Here is a 12852-nt window from a genome sequence, read left to right on the forward strand (position 1 = left end):
GGGCTGGAGCCTGAGGTCAGCCCCACGGGGCGTCAGCTGTGAGCATGCAATGGAGCCCAGTGCAGACTCTGGACACCAGGGCTCAGGGGCCTCCCTGATGGCCGATGTTCCATGCATGCCGTCACACAACACTGCTGGGAGGGGTCAGCTCTGTGCACACCTCCACTGCAGGGCAGCGGGGGACAACTGGGAGTGCCGTATGGGGGACGCTCCTGGACTGCGTGCCCCTGGCTGGTTTTAATCTGTCTCCTTCACTGTCGTGAGCTGTAACTGGGAGTATGACAGCTCTCGGTGAATTCTGTGGCCAATTATCAGAACTGAGAGTGGTCTTGGTGTCAGAAGTGAGGAGAGGCTTGTTGACTATGCCCTGAGTTCAAAGACCCCCAAGTTTCCAGGGTTAGGACCCCCTTGTCCCTTCCCAGGCCTCAGGTCCCCAGGCCTTGGCATGCTGGCTGGGATGCTGCCCCCGCCCCCCACTAGGCAGTGTGCCGTGTGCTGCCGGCCTGCACAGCCCGAGAGGGGCTTCCTGACCCATTTCCTGCCCTCTGTGCTCCGTGTCAGTCTCCCTCGTCCATCCTGTCCTTGTGCTCCTACCTTTTGGAACCTGGGTTCTGTCTCCCCAGCACCTGCACCTGCGGCTGGATTTCTCCCCTGTCCCCACGCACATGGGCATCCCTCCAGGCCCCAGCCCTCTCCTTCCATCTCGTCCCCTTTCCTTCAACCTATAGGAGAACTAAGCAGGCCTCCTCTTCCCTCCAGGTAGCGCCATCCTAGGTCCTATCAACCAGAGACATCTGTCGATTTGGGAAAAGCCCAACAGAAGATTTCTCTCCGGAGTTTCTGGTTCTGTGGCCCATTTTCACCCGGGGATGTTTCTCTAGTCCAAGACGGAATCTTTCATTTCCCTTTTTCACAGAACAAGCTTGTCTGATGCTTTTAGCCTCTGTGGGCTCCAGAGATGAGGAGAAGCCCTTATTCTTGTCATGACCGCATTTCCCTCGTTGGGCATCTATTGAGACGCACGGATTTCACAGCTTTCTTGGTGGAGGGAGCATGAAAGGATCTGCAGCGCCGCTGCTTACGTTTCAAAGGAGGCGAGGCTTCCACCTCCTCGTCTTTCTTTAGCCATCGGCCCGGCAGCCTCTTAACTTCCTGACATTAAACAAAAACGAAACCGAGGTTTCCCTAATTGGGGATCATAATCAAGAATCTGTCACAGGTTCTCTTAGAAATTAATTCAGCTCGATCTTTAGACCTTCGCTAAGGAGCTGGCATGTCACTCTTGATGCATGTCCCGTTTTCATCCCATATTCGCTCCTTAACAAGATTGCATGATCGGCATTTAGTTCCCAAATTAGAAGGAGGGCAGTGGTCCCAGCAGCTCGGTCCCCGTGCTCTCTCGCTGATTGCTGTGATGGTCCCACCGAATGGCTTCCGGATCTTTCTCCATGAGCTGAAATTGGTTCCAAGTGTAACTTCATGTTGGATATTTTCCCCCCTTTCCATCAGTGCTGTCACGGTGCTCCTTTTTTTTTTTTTTTTAGAACTTCACCTGGTTACCTAGCTCATGGAAATTGGAATAGGGTGTTGACATCTTGTATAGTGAATGGAGCTTTCAAAACACTGATCCTCTGGGTTCCGTCTAAACACATCTCTGGCCACCGACATTATGCATCTAATTCACTTTGGTCAGGATTTGTGACTCCACTGAACGGCATCACTGGGATCGATTCTGATGCAGTGAGGGGACCCGGCGGGGAACACCCTGAAATTTCTAGTTTTAGTCCAAGGTAGTAACTGATGTCTTGGTCCACATGTCGCTGGGCCATGGAACTAAGTGGACCTGGGTTTCCAGCTCACACCAGTCATTTTCTAGTGACACACCCTCAGGTGAGTTTCTAGCTACCTCGAGCTTCAGGTTCTCCATCTGTAAAATGGGGATAATCACAAACCTCCCTTCCAGGGCTGTTGGGGGGCTTAAAGGAGATAAAAACACTGTGCCTGGCCAGGGGGGGCACCAACAAGCCGCCACCCCTGCTAACCTCCTGGCCCATCACACGTTCGGTATTTTCCCCTTCGGTCTGGTGTCTGAGGTCTTTGTGTATCTGAAGGGTGTGATGTCAGTCAAATCACAGTTATAATTAAAAACATCCAGCTTGCAGCTCAGCTGCTCAACCCGCCTTAGCTGCACCCGGCTCTCACCTGTGGGGAAATCACAGCGCATTATCAGAGAAATAATTGTGTTGTCAGAACCTGTGCTATGCCCTGGTACCAGACAGGAGCTGTCGAAGTAAGAAACATTCACCCAGACTGCAATTCTTAAATCATCAGCAAAAGCCAGAGAGAGAAGTAAAAAAAATGTATGAGCGCTAAATGAATCGATTTTCATAAAATTAACATTATGCTGTATGGTAACATTTCCCAGTGTAAAGAGGTTTCATATTAATATTTATAACCTTGTAAGGAGTAAATCGTACCTTTGTGATTATTTTCATCTTTTTTTAATCTTCTTCTTTTCCAAACATAAGAGTTGGTTGTGGGTTGTTTTGGGGTTGAAGGGTTTTGGGGGTTTTTTGGCCTTTATCTCCAGAATGTTCTGGTGGCATTCTGAATGCTTCCAACAGGTAGATCTTGTACCTTTAGCAACGGTTACAAACAACACACACAAGAATCCACCCTGGAGTTGGGGGGAGTGGAAAATCTGCTTCAACACCCAGCTTGAAAAAGCTTCTCTCTTGTCATGTTTCATTTGCACTCTTCTCCCTCCTTTGCACGTGGCTTGAGGCATGCCTGTGAAAGGAGAACCGCACACAGGGGCCGGCCGCCCCTCCGCCCCTCTTCTGGGGGCTCTGCCTCCTGGATGTGGGTCTGAGGCAGAGTCGGGGAGCAAAGGTGAGCAGCAGAAGGGGGGGCGCTGCCGCAGCCCCTGCCCCCCGGCTGGCCTCCCACGCGCCGACTCCTGAGCTGTGTGCACGGAAAGTGTGCCCAGAACCCCCAGGCAGTGCAGGAAGTCAGCCCTGCAGCCACCTCCCGGGGCCTCACTCCTTCAGCCTGGGGGAGGTGGGGAACCTACCCTTCTTCCTTTCACAGCACCAGATTTTCTTTTTTTTAAACATCACTTTTTTTTCATACTTACCAGTGTTTAAAGTCTGGGGCTTCTCTGTGAACCCGTGAGTTCGTCATTTGAGCTGAGTAATGGTGAGAGGCACACCGTTTACCCAACCACCGAGACAAATCACCGCGCACAGCGGACATGTACTGTCTCCCAGTTCTGGAGGCCAGAAGTCCGAGGTCAAGGTGTGGGCAGGGTTGGGTCCTGCTGGGGCTGTGAGCGAGGATCTATCCCAGGCCCCTCCCCGAGCTTCTGGGGTTTGCTGGCATCCTCAGCTCGTACGGGCATCACCCCAACGTCTGCGTTCATCTTCACATGTTGTTCTCCCTGTGTGTGAGTCTCTGTGTCCAAATTCCCCCTTTGTGTAAGGACCCCAGTCATACTGGATGAGGGCCCACCCCACTGACCTCATCTTAACTGGATCGTCTGCAAAGACTCTGTTTCCAAATAAGGGCACATTCACGGTTACTGGGGTTCGGATGGCAGCATCTTTTATGGGGGACACAACTCAACCCATAACCAGTCCCCACCTCCCTGCCCTCCCCACCCCAGTGCAGACCACCAGCTCCCCTGGCCTGACGCAGGGAACTCACCTGCTCACCCTGCACCCTCTCTGATCCCTTCTCCTACTGTAGGGCCTCAGGCTGGGTGTCCCAGGAAGCAGACTCAGGGAGATGAATGGGCAGGAGCTTTGTCAGGGAGTGGTCTTAGGAACGTCCCCAGTGCAAGGGGAGGGTGGGATGCAGGCGTAGGCAGAGGACATTATCCAACTTCAATTCAGCCTCAAGGAAGGCCTCCAACGACCCCACAGGGAATTCTGGAGATGGGATGACCCCTCGGGCTGTCCTGGGGTTGATCAGGTACCAGATGCTGGCTCTCCTGCAAAGGGGTGTGACTTGGGCCAGCACCCTCTCCAGCAGAAGCCATCCTGAAGGAGTCAGATGCTGAGGGCTTTCTGCCAGCAGCCCTCCCGGCATCTGCAGGACAGGCCTTTATTTCTGCAGAGCTATCTGATGGCTCATTGCAGAGCCCACCTCAGGGAGCCCGAGTGATCTTCTTACGAGCAAATTTGACCATGTTTCCTGTTTATATCCTTCAGTGGGTCCCCTGCGTTTGGGATAAAGATCAAAACTGCTCAGCTTAGGGGCTTCCCTGGTGGCGCAGTGGTTGAGAGTCCGCCTGCCGATGCAGGGGACACGGGTTCGTGCCCCGGTCCGGGAAGATCCCACATGCCGCGGAGCGGCTGGGCCCGTGAGCCATGGCCGCTGAGCCTGTGCGTCCGGAGCCTGTGCTCCGCAACGGGAGAGGCCGCAGCAGTGAGAGGCCCGCGTACTGCAAAAAAAAACAAAACAAAACTGCTCAGCTTGGCCCTTGCTCACCTCCACAGCCTTATCCAGCTCTGTGTACCCATCCCTCTCGACCCTGACCTCATTGCTGCCATGTGCCCTCCTGCCACAGGGCCTTTGCAAATGCTATCCCTTCGACCCGATCACTCTTCCCTTTTCCACCTACCTAACTGACTCCGTCTCATCCTTCAAGGGTCGCTTCTTCAAAAAGCCCTCCACCAGCTCCATGACCAAATCAAATCCTCTTACTGTAGGCTGTTAGAGCACCGTGCAACTTCCCTAGAACACAATTTCCAATTTTACATTCATTTATGTGATCATTTTGTTATCATCTCGCTTTGGACTGGATTGTAAGTGCCTTGAGGATAGGGACCGAGTCTGGTTGTTTTGTTGTTGTTGTTGTTGTTTTGTTTTTGGTTGTTTTTTTATCACCATTGTTTTTCCAGAGCCTAGCATGAGCCTGGCACATAGTAGGTACTCATAACATTCATGAATGAATTAAGGACTATATGTGTCCACTCATCAATGCCTAACTCCCCACAATGGAGGATTTCACAGGAAACCTGGGAGGCATTCATGTTCGCTGTCAAAAAGCAAAAACAGAAAGAAAAGCAAGAACTGGCCGTGTTTGGGTCCCTGAAAGTGGTGAAAGATTGGCTCTCCAACAGCTTAATAAACAGCAGTGGACCCCGGAAGACACAAGGGAGCCGTTTTTCCAGGCGAGGGCACGATTCATCTGCTGTGGGGATTTAGTCAATGACCCCCTGGTGGACTGAACACGAATTCGCTTGCCCAAGTTGGGCCTGACCCACCCCCTCCGCGGGTCCCCTGATGGAGGCGGGGAGGGTGTACGTGGCTGTCTGCCTAGAATTCTTTTCCAGCAGGTTTACAATCCTAGCCATGTGGGTCCTGGCTAGGATTATATATCGAGAGCCAGAGGGAGCGAGGACGGGAGCAGGGGTGGCACACAGGCCTTGGGATATTCGCACCTTGAATCTTCCACACGGAGTCCCATCTGTGCATCGCGACTGCAGCTGCACGTGCCCCGGTCAAACTGTCAAGAAGCTGCCCTCTGGCTTCGTTACCGAACCCAGGTCCGGCCGCTCGCCGCTCGAAAGCCAGTTCTCGAGAGACAAGCGTTGGTAGGAAAGGAAAGGTTGCTTTATTATGGAGGCCGGCAATCGGCGGGGAGGGCGGACGCCTGTCCGAAGGCCGACTCCACGCCCCGCCGACAATCAGGGGGCAAGAGCGTTTACAGACAGAGGGAGGGGGCTACAGGCAGGAACAGCACAGTCAGCTCCGACAGTCGTCTTGAAATTGGTCATCAGTGGTCTGACCAGCGTCATCGCGATTATTTTAGGTACAGTTAATCTTCAGTTCCAGGGTCGGTTTGTTTCCATTTCTTTGGGCCAATTCTTGGAATTGTGGCAGCTTATGTCATGGCTACAGCCTGGCCATCATGTAGTTAACTTCTTCCACCTGGTGGTGTTTCAGTACCTATAAGACAGCTCACGGGATATGGCTCAGAATATTATCTCTAGCCCTTGAGGAGGAACTAAAGGTCCTTGACTTTGCTTAATGACTGAACTATTATTATTTGGTCTCCTTTGACTGTGTTCCTCTGTTTCTGCATTTTCTCAGCTCTCTGATTAAACTTATTCTTTGGCTAAATTTTTTCCACAGACAAAAGGCAGGCTGAGGACATGGCGGGGTGGGAAGCACCATAGCGTCCTGCTCTGTTTCAGTTTGACCCCCTTTCATCAGCATCCTTCCCTTTCTGTCACATCCCATCGTTCCTGCTGCCTGGGGTCCCCACGTCTTCCTCCACACCAGCAGCGCCGGCACTGAGCTCCCAAATGCATCAGCTTGTTGGCAGCAACCTGGCGAGGTTCCCGTTGTACAGAAGGGGAAGCTGAGGTTAGGCCATCTGCCAGAGCTTGAGTTCTACCCCAGCCCACGGGCTCCTTGCAGGGTCCACGCGGAAAGTGCCGAGTGCAGGGAGCTGGCGGGAAGGAGAGGGTCCCGGGAGGGGGTCTAAAGAGCAGCAGAGACAGGTGGGTCATTGGTGGTCAACGTCTGCCCTCGCAACCATCGTGCTTTCCCAGGCCTGGGACTGGGGCGAAGGGCTGCTTATATTTCTGCAGGGCCCGGAGGACGGAAAGGCCTAAGTCGTGAGACGCTGAGTCCTTGGTGATCCGGCCCAAGGCTCGCTGCCTCTGCCAGAAACCTCTGGCAATTCAACTGCACCCCCTAATCCCCTTGTTTTCATTCTTCGTTGTTGCCGCACCAGCCCTTTGGAGGCAGTGGGTCCCACCCCGGGGCCTGGGAAACCGTGAAACCAGCCCCAGACAACTGGCTCGCTGCTGTTCCTGGCCCTGGCATAGCTGCGGACACAGAGAAATGCCTCTGGACCCCGGAGTGTCGCCCTGGCATCCAAGCCCTAAATGGCAGGTCAACCAAGGGGCTACCTGACGAGGAGGAGCAGCGCCCCTCGCCTCCCGTGGCCTTCTGTCCCCAGCCCTGCTCTGGAAAGTAAATGTTATGCGGTAAATTCTTTCCTAACGCATCAGCAGTGCACGACCGGAGCGTTTTCCCCCCACCGACAGGATCCTCCATCAGTGCCAGGAAGTGGGATGCAGGCTCCTGAGCTCCTGGCAAGGCGCTGCAGCTAAAAGCACACGCCTGTTTCAGGGTGGTTCTGCCGGGGCAGAAGGATGACAGCATCGTGGAGAGAATCCCACGGAGGAGAGCTTGAGTCTGAGCTTCTCCCCTCCTCCGGGTGAAAAGAGAAGGGTCTTTAGTACCCCGGTGGGGGGTGACCTGCGGTGGCGACAGCTGGACATGGCTCCTGGTTCTTTGGGAACTTCAGTGCCATCTTATTAGGGTTAAGGTCAAGCTCTCTGTTATAAGGAAAAGCCGCTTACTTGGGGGTACTTGGGTCACCGAGCGGAAACAACATCTCCTGCAGCCCCGTTGGGTACCACCCCAGGAGTCGGATGGCCACCTCCCCCTGGGTTTGGAAAGCAGTTCTTCTCCCCGGAATCTAAGACGCCTCGTCTTAGATAAGAAGAAGCAGCCACAGCTAATGAGAAAGCGCACTCCAGAGCATCTAAAACACCAAGTGAAAAATGACACTCTTCCGCCCAGCAAAGTAGAAAAGAAAGACCCCTCCTGAATTTCTCTGAATGCTTGCTTTGTAGCCTCCAGGCAAAGCTGTCATTTTGGACTAAACTCAGCCAGGGAGGAACTAATGCTGATGGCTTACCATTGGCTCCCAGCTCTCCTGATCTTGCCTTGTTAACACATCCAACGTAATCCCCCCGCCCCCCTCCGGAGTTAACGATGGCTTGTTTCCTGCCTGGGCATCTTGCAGGTATGGCAGTGAGTTCCTTGGGAGAAGATTCCACTGTCACCATTAAATAAATAAGATGAGATCGTCCACTTTTCCTGGCCTGACACCCCATCTCAAAGCATTAAGTCCCTGCTTTCCAAATATGCAGCCGGCATCCCTCTCTGTGTTCTGTAAGGACAAAATAGTAAATATGACCTCTCTTCTCTGGCCATCAGCTGAGGACGCGGGGGCGGGGGCGGACAGCGTCGTAATTCTTCTCTTTATGAAGGTGAGAAGCATTACCCCGAGGACATTATCCAAGTCTGACCTGGAGTCTGCAGTGTTTCTGGTTCTGCCCGCCTTCCAGCCATTGCAAACCTGCGTCCTCCCTCTGCTAGTCTGCGGGTCAGCAGACGGTACCCCTGGGCTTGCATCTGTGAATCTCTGAGCCTCTTCACATTTTCTAAACTGAAAACAGGCTACACGTACAGGAGTCCAAAGTATGTGGGCCGGATGACAGAAGCTACAACAAAATAGCACCAAAATATAAGGTGCAAAAAAAAAAAAAAAATTCATCTCATTGGGGTTCTGATTTGGTTTGTTCTCTTTCTTTTTTTATTTTTTTAAATTTTTTTAATTTATTTATTTATTTTGGGCTGTGTTGGGTCTGCGTTTCTGTGCGAGGGCTCTCTCCAGTTGCGGCAAGCGGGGGCCGCTCTTTATCGCGGTGCGCGGGCCTCTCACTATCACGGCCTCTCTTGTTGTGGAGCACAGGCTCCAGACGTGCAGGCTCAGTAGTTGTGGCTCACGGGCCCAGTTGCTCCGCGACATGTGGGATCCTCCCGGACCGGGGCTCGAACCTGTGTCCCCTGCATCGGCAGGCGGACTCCCAACCACCGCGCCACCAGGGGAGCCTCTCTTTCTTTTTTTCATTTTTGTTCTCTGTGACGCCGACAGCTGATTTTGCCTGACGTCCTCTATTACTTCCAGGACGCTCTGGATGCACTGAGGCTTCATAGCTTAATTTCTAGTTTTGCTTTCAGGGAGTTCATTTCAGACCCCCCCGCCTCGGTCTTCCTCTTCTTCTGACCCCCAGAATAGGAAGAGTAGGTTTGGGTGTGACTTTCTTGTCTTCCACAAAGCTGGGTCCGCTAACCCTGACCCTCTGCCACTTCCAGGGGGCCTTTTTGACGCAGCCCTGCCTTTCTTATCTCTCCCTGGAATGTCTCCGCTGCTGGCCCCCCAGCCCAGCCCATCCACCTCTCCCTCTACAGCTGGACACGTGGGTGTTCCATCTACTGTCACCACAAACCTTTATGGCTTCTGGTCCACATCAGAATTTCAATCAAAACATCACCCCTGCCCCCTGAACTGCCCCTGTGTCCCACACATCCCCAAACAGGACTGGCATTGCTTCCTTGCTCCTGATCAATCCCCTACGGGCCCGGTCCTTCCCAGGGTGTCTTGGCTGTCTGTGCCAGCCTCCCAGGAATACCCAGACCCCTCTGGCCCTGACATCTTCCCCACTGGTGGCCTTTCAGCTCCTACTAGTTAATGGTACCATGAGGCCTCTCCTTGGCCCGAACGAAGCTTGGCCAGGGGCGCTCCCCCCGTCTGTAACTGTCCTACAAATATCTTCTGATTCCATCCGTTTGATTAGCTGTGCCCTATGTACTCTGCCCATATTTGCATAGAAAGTCGGTAATTAGCTGTGGAGCGTTGTGTTAAACGTCCACTTGAAAGATACTAGAGAGAAATAAATTGCATCGTATTGTATGTCGCTCCTGAGCCAGCCCCCGCGTGCCCGGCACCAGCCCGTTTCCTGCTGCAGAGCCGCCCAGTGCATTGCTATTCCTGTCTTGACGGCTGGGTCTTTCCAGCCTCAGAATTAGTTTTCAGGGGACAGAGCAGTTTCTACCAACTCCATCCTTTTTCAGAAGGGTCTTATTTACCAAAGTTAATTTCGCTCATACTGCAACGCGCTGGAAAATAGGCATGAATCTTGTTTATTTTCATTTGCAGTGTTCCACCAGCAAGTGGTGATTGGACTAAATTGCACGTGTTCAAAGAATGTGCTCACGTATTTCTGAGCTGTTGAGAAACATCTTGCTGGACTAAGCTGGGTTCAAACGCAGCCATAAACCAAACCATGGTTGGCTTTAGGACACCCCAGAGAATGGGGCCGTCGGTGCCACGACAGGCCTGCTGGCGGTGCTGTTTGTTTTAGTTGCAAAGCTGGTCACAGTTTTACCATCTGTCTCACTCCCTTCATCTTCATCTCTGATTGAGAGCTGCATGGCAGGGACCCCAACCCTTTATTTCTAAGTATTCCTGTCCCCCTTAACCACTCCAAATTACTCAGACTTGAAGTTCAGGTTTTTACACTCAAAATAAAATGTTCAGTAATCCTCTCAGTTGATGGCAAAAATGACCCCATTTCTCCACCTCTGCCCAAACCCACCCCCTTTGCCTCTCAGCTCTGCAGATCCCCGGGGATCTGGTTCCCCACCCCCTGAAGCAGGGCTGGTCACGTGATTTGCTTTGGCCACTGGGATGTAGCAGAAGTGATGGAGTGCTTGTCGGGAGCCCAGGCCTCAAGGGCCCTGTGCACTAGTCATCTCTTTCTCTCTCCCTCTCCCCTGCTGTCACCATGACTAGAAGTCCGGGCCCCCTGCTGGAGCATCAGAGACCACAGGGCGGCACAGCCACATCACTGCTCTCCCAGATGGGACCACTGAGGACCCACTGAGAGCCAACCCCTGACGCAGGTGAGCTCAGCTGGGATCAGGAGAACCACCCAGCCCACCTGCAATCATAAGTGGTCAGACTGGGTGGCTTAGATAACAGAAATTTATTTTCTCACAATTCCAGAGGCTGGGAGTCCAAGATCAAGCTGTCGGTAGGGTTGGTTTCTTCTGAGGCCTCTCTCCTTGGATGGCAGGCGGCCGTCTTCTCCCTGTGTCCTCACATGGTCTCTCCTGTGTGTGCATCGTGTCCTAATCTCATCTTCCTATAAAGACACTGGTCATGTTGAATTAGGGTTCCACGTATGACCTCATTTTACCTTAACCACCTCTTTATTTTTTTTTTGAGTTTTTTTGATGTGGACCATTTTTAAAGTCTTTACTGAATTCGTTACAATATTGCTTCTCTTTTATGTTTTGTTTTTTTGGCCACGAGGCATGTGGGATCTTAGCTCCCCGACCGGGGATCAAACCTGCATCCCCTGCGTTGGAAGGCAAAGTATTAACCACTGGACCGCCAGGGAAGTCCCTTAACCACCTCTTTAAAGACCCCATCACCAAATGCATTCTGAGGTCCTAGAGGCTAGGACTCCAACCTATACATTTGGGGGAACATAATTCAGCCCATTACAGGATGTTTTGTTTCACAGCATTTTTACAGCAATTAATAACAGGTGCCCTCAGTAAGGACCAGGCCCTGCATTTGCACTGGGGTTATACGCAAGTGCAAGACAGGGTTCGTGCCCGGCCCAGCAGCTCACAGTCTGTGGGTTTTCTTCGTCTGCAACCTCGTGTCCAGGGCCAGCCACATACCTGTCCATACACACATCCCAGTCTGGAGCCATCCATCCCCGGCCGGCAGACTCATGCTCTGCCTTTGCAAAACAGACTCCAAGAAACACAGCGGGAGAGAGAGAAAACATTATACTCCCCGTGTAGCCTCACATTCAGTCGCATAATAAACGGTTACATTTTGCTGCCCCAGGCAACAGCTTGTTCTGTTTTAATTAACTTGCCTTTTATTGAATTTCCATATCGGTCACCAAACGCCAACGCACCTTCACGTGCTTCTATAAAGTGGGCGGTCACAGCAGCCAGGTGCTCTGGGATGCGCAGGACCTCTGATCCTGGGGAGGAATGGTCTGGCTCACGTCGGGGAGTGTATTCACGGTTTGATCAGCATGATTGGGGTGGGGACAGCAGGAAGAGGGTGTGAGGAGGAGAGGAGAGCCGTGGGCAAGCGGGGAGGCGAGACTGGGGCCCTCCGCAGTGGTACCAGGAGCGTAGCATCTGTGGCTTGGCTACGCTACGTAAAGGTTGAGACCCGCCTCGCGCTGGCGGCTGCCTGGAACGTGCGCTTAATTTCTGCTTGTAAGAGCAAGAAACCAGAGGCAACGGGGAGATACACCAGGCACAAATTAAATCAAAACTGAGGGTCGCCTTCTCCAGTCTCTACCGAGACCTCGTGGGGATAAGGCTGGGCAGTAACAAAGCAAGGACCAGCACGACCGGAACAGATGCATGGATTCCACCCCAGCCTAGGAAAGCCTCCTAGTGAGGCCAGAGGGAAAGATGTCAGCCCCACAAGCAGAGGCGTTCTGCCTGTTTGCTTCACTGCTCTGTCTCCAGTGCCTAGAAATGCGGCTTCGCAGCCAGCAGGGGCTCGGGCAATGTTTGTTCTCATGAATGCACGTGACTGCACCATACCTTGCTCCTGTCTTCACATGGGGCCTGTCTTAGGTTGGGTTTCCCTGGAGCAGATCCTGAGATGAGGACTTTTGTGCTCGCAGGAGAAACTGCTGAGGGAGTGAGTGGGGTGAGTGGGAAGCAAGCAGGGAAAAGATGAAGGAACCCAGCGAAGCTGAGGGGTCAGGGGGACGCACTGTGGAGCGTGGTTTCTGCCCGACCCCACGAGGAACGCGTGGGAGAGATCAGGTCTCCGAGTCGTCTCAGCTGGAGGCGAGGGGCTGGGCTTCCCACTCTTAGCCTCCGAGGGCAGCCTCTGCGGAAGAGGTGACGTCGGAGCTGGGAGACAGCTGCCCGGAGACAGGAAAGGGACCCAAGGGGGTCTGGGTGGGTCCTGGACAGAAGTGTCATCTGGGCGACTGCATGCTAGGTGGGGGTCCCTCACGATCAGCTCACTGCCCCCTGTGAGGGTTAACTTTCTGTGTCAACTTGGCTGGGCCACATTACCCAGATATGTGGTCAAACACCAGTCCAGAGGTTGACAGTGAAGGTATTTTTTAGACAACATTAATACTTAAATCAGGGGACCTCCCTGGTGGTCTAGTGGTTAAGACTTCACCTTCCGATAGCTGG

General features: G+C 53.0%; 1 long non-coding RNA gene across 1 annotated transcript in view; it reads right to left on the bottom strand.

The window, feature by feature from the left end:
* Positions 1 to 10627: 10627 nt before the first annotated feature.
* LOC125961498 (uncharacterized) overlaps positions 10628 to 12852 on the bottom strand; it is a 9322-nt gene continuing 7097 nt past the window's right edge. Inside the window, exons 3-5 of the long non-coding RNA XR_007472280.1 lie at positions 12839 to 12852; positions 11592 to 11660; positions 10628 to 10799 (exon numbers count right to left, since the gene is read on the bottom strand). The exon at positions 12839 to 12852 is cut by the window's right edge and continues 51 nt beyond it. This is a non-coding gene — a long non-coding RNA (uncharacterized LOC125961498). The remainder of the gene's footprint in view (positions 10800 to 11591; positions 11661 to 12838) is intronic.

The sequence above is a fragment of the Orcinus orca genome, chromosome 16 (assembly GCF_937001465.1).
Source record: "Orcinus orca chromosome 16, mOrcOrc1.1, whole genome shotgun sequence".
NCBI lineage: Eukaryota > Metazoa > Chordata > Mammalia > Artiodactyla > Delphinidae > Orcinus > Orcinus orca.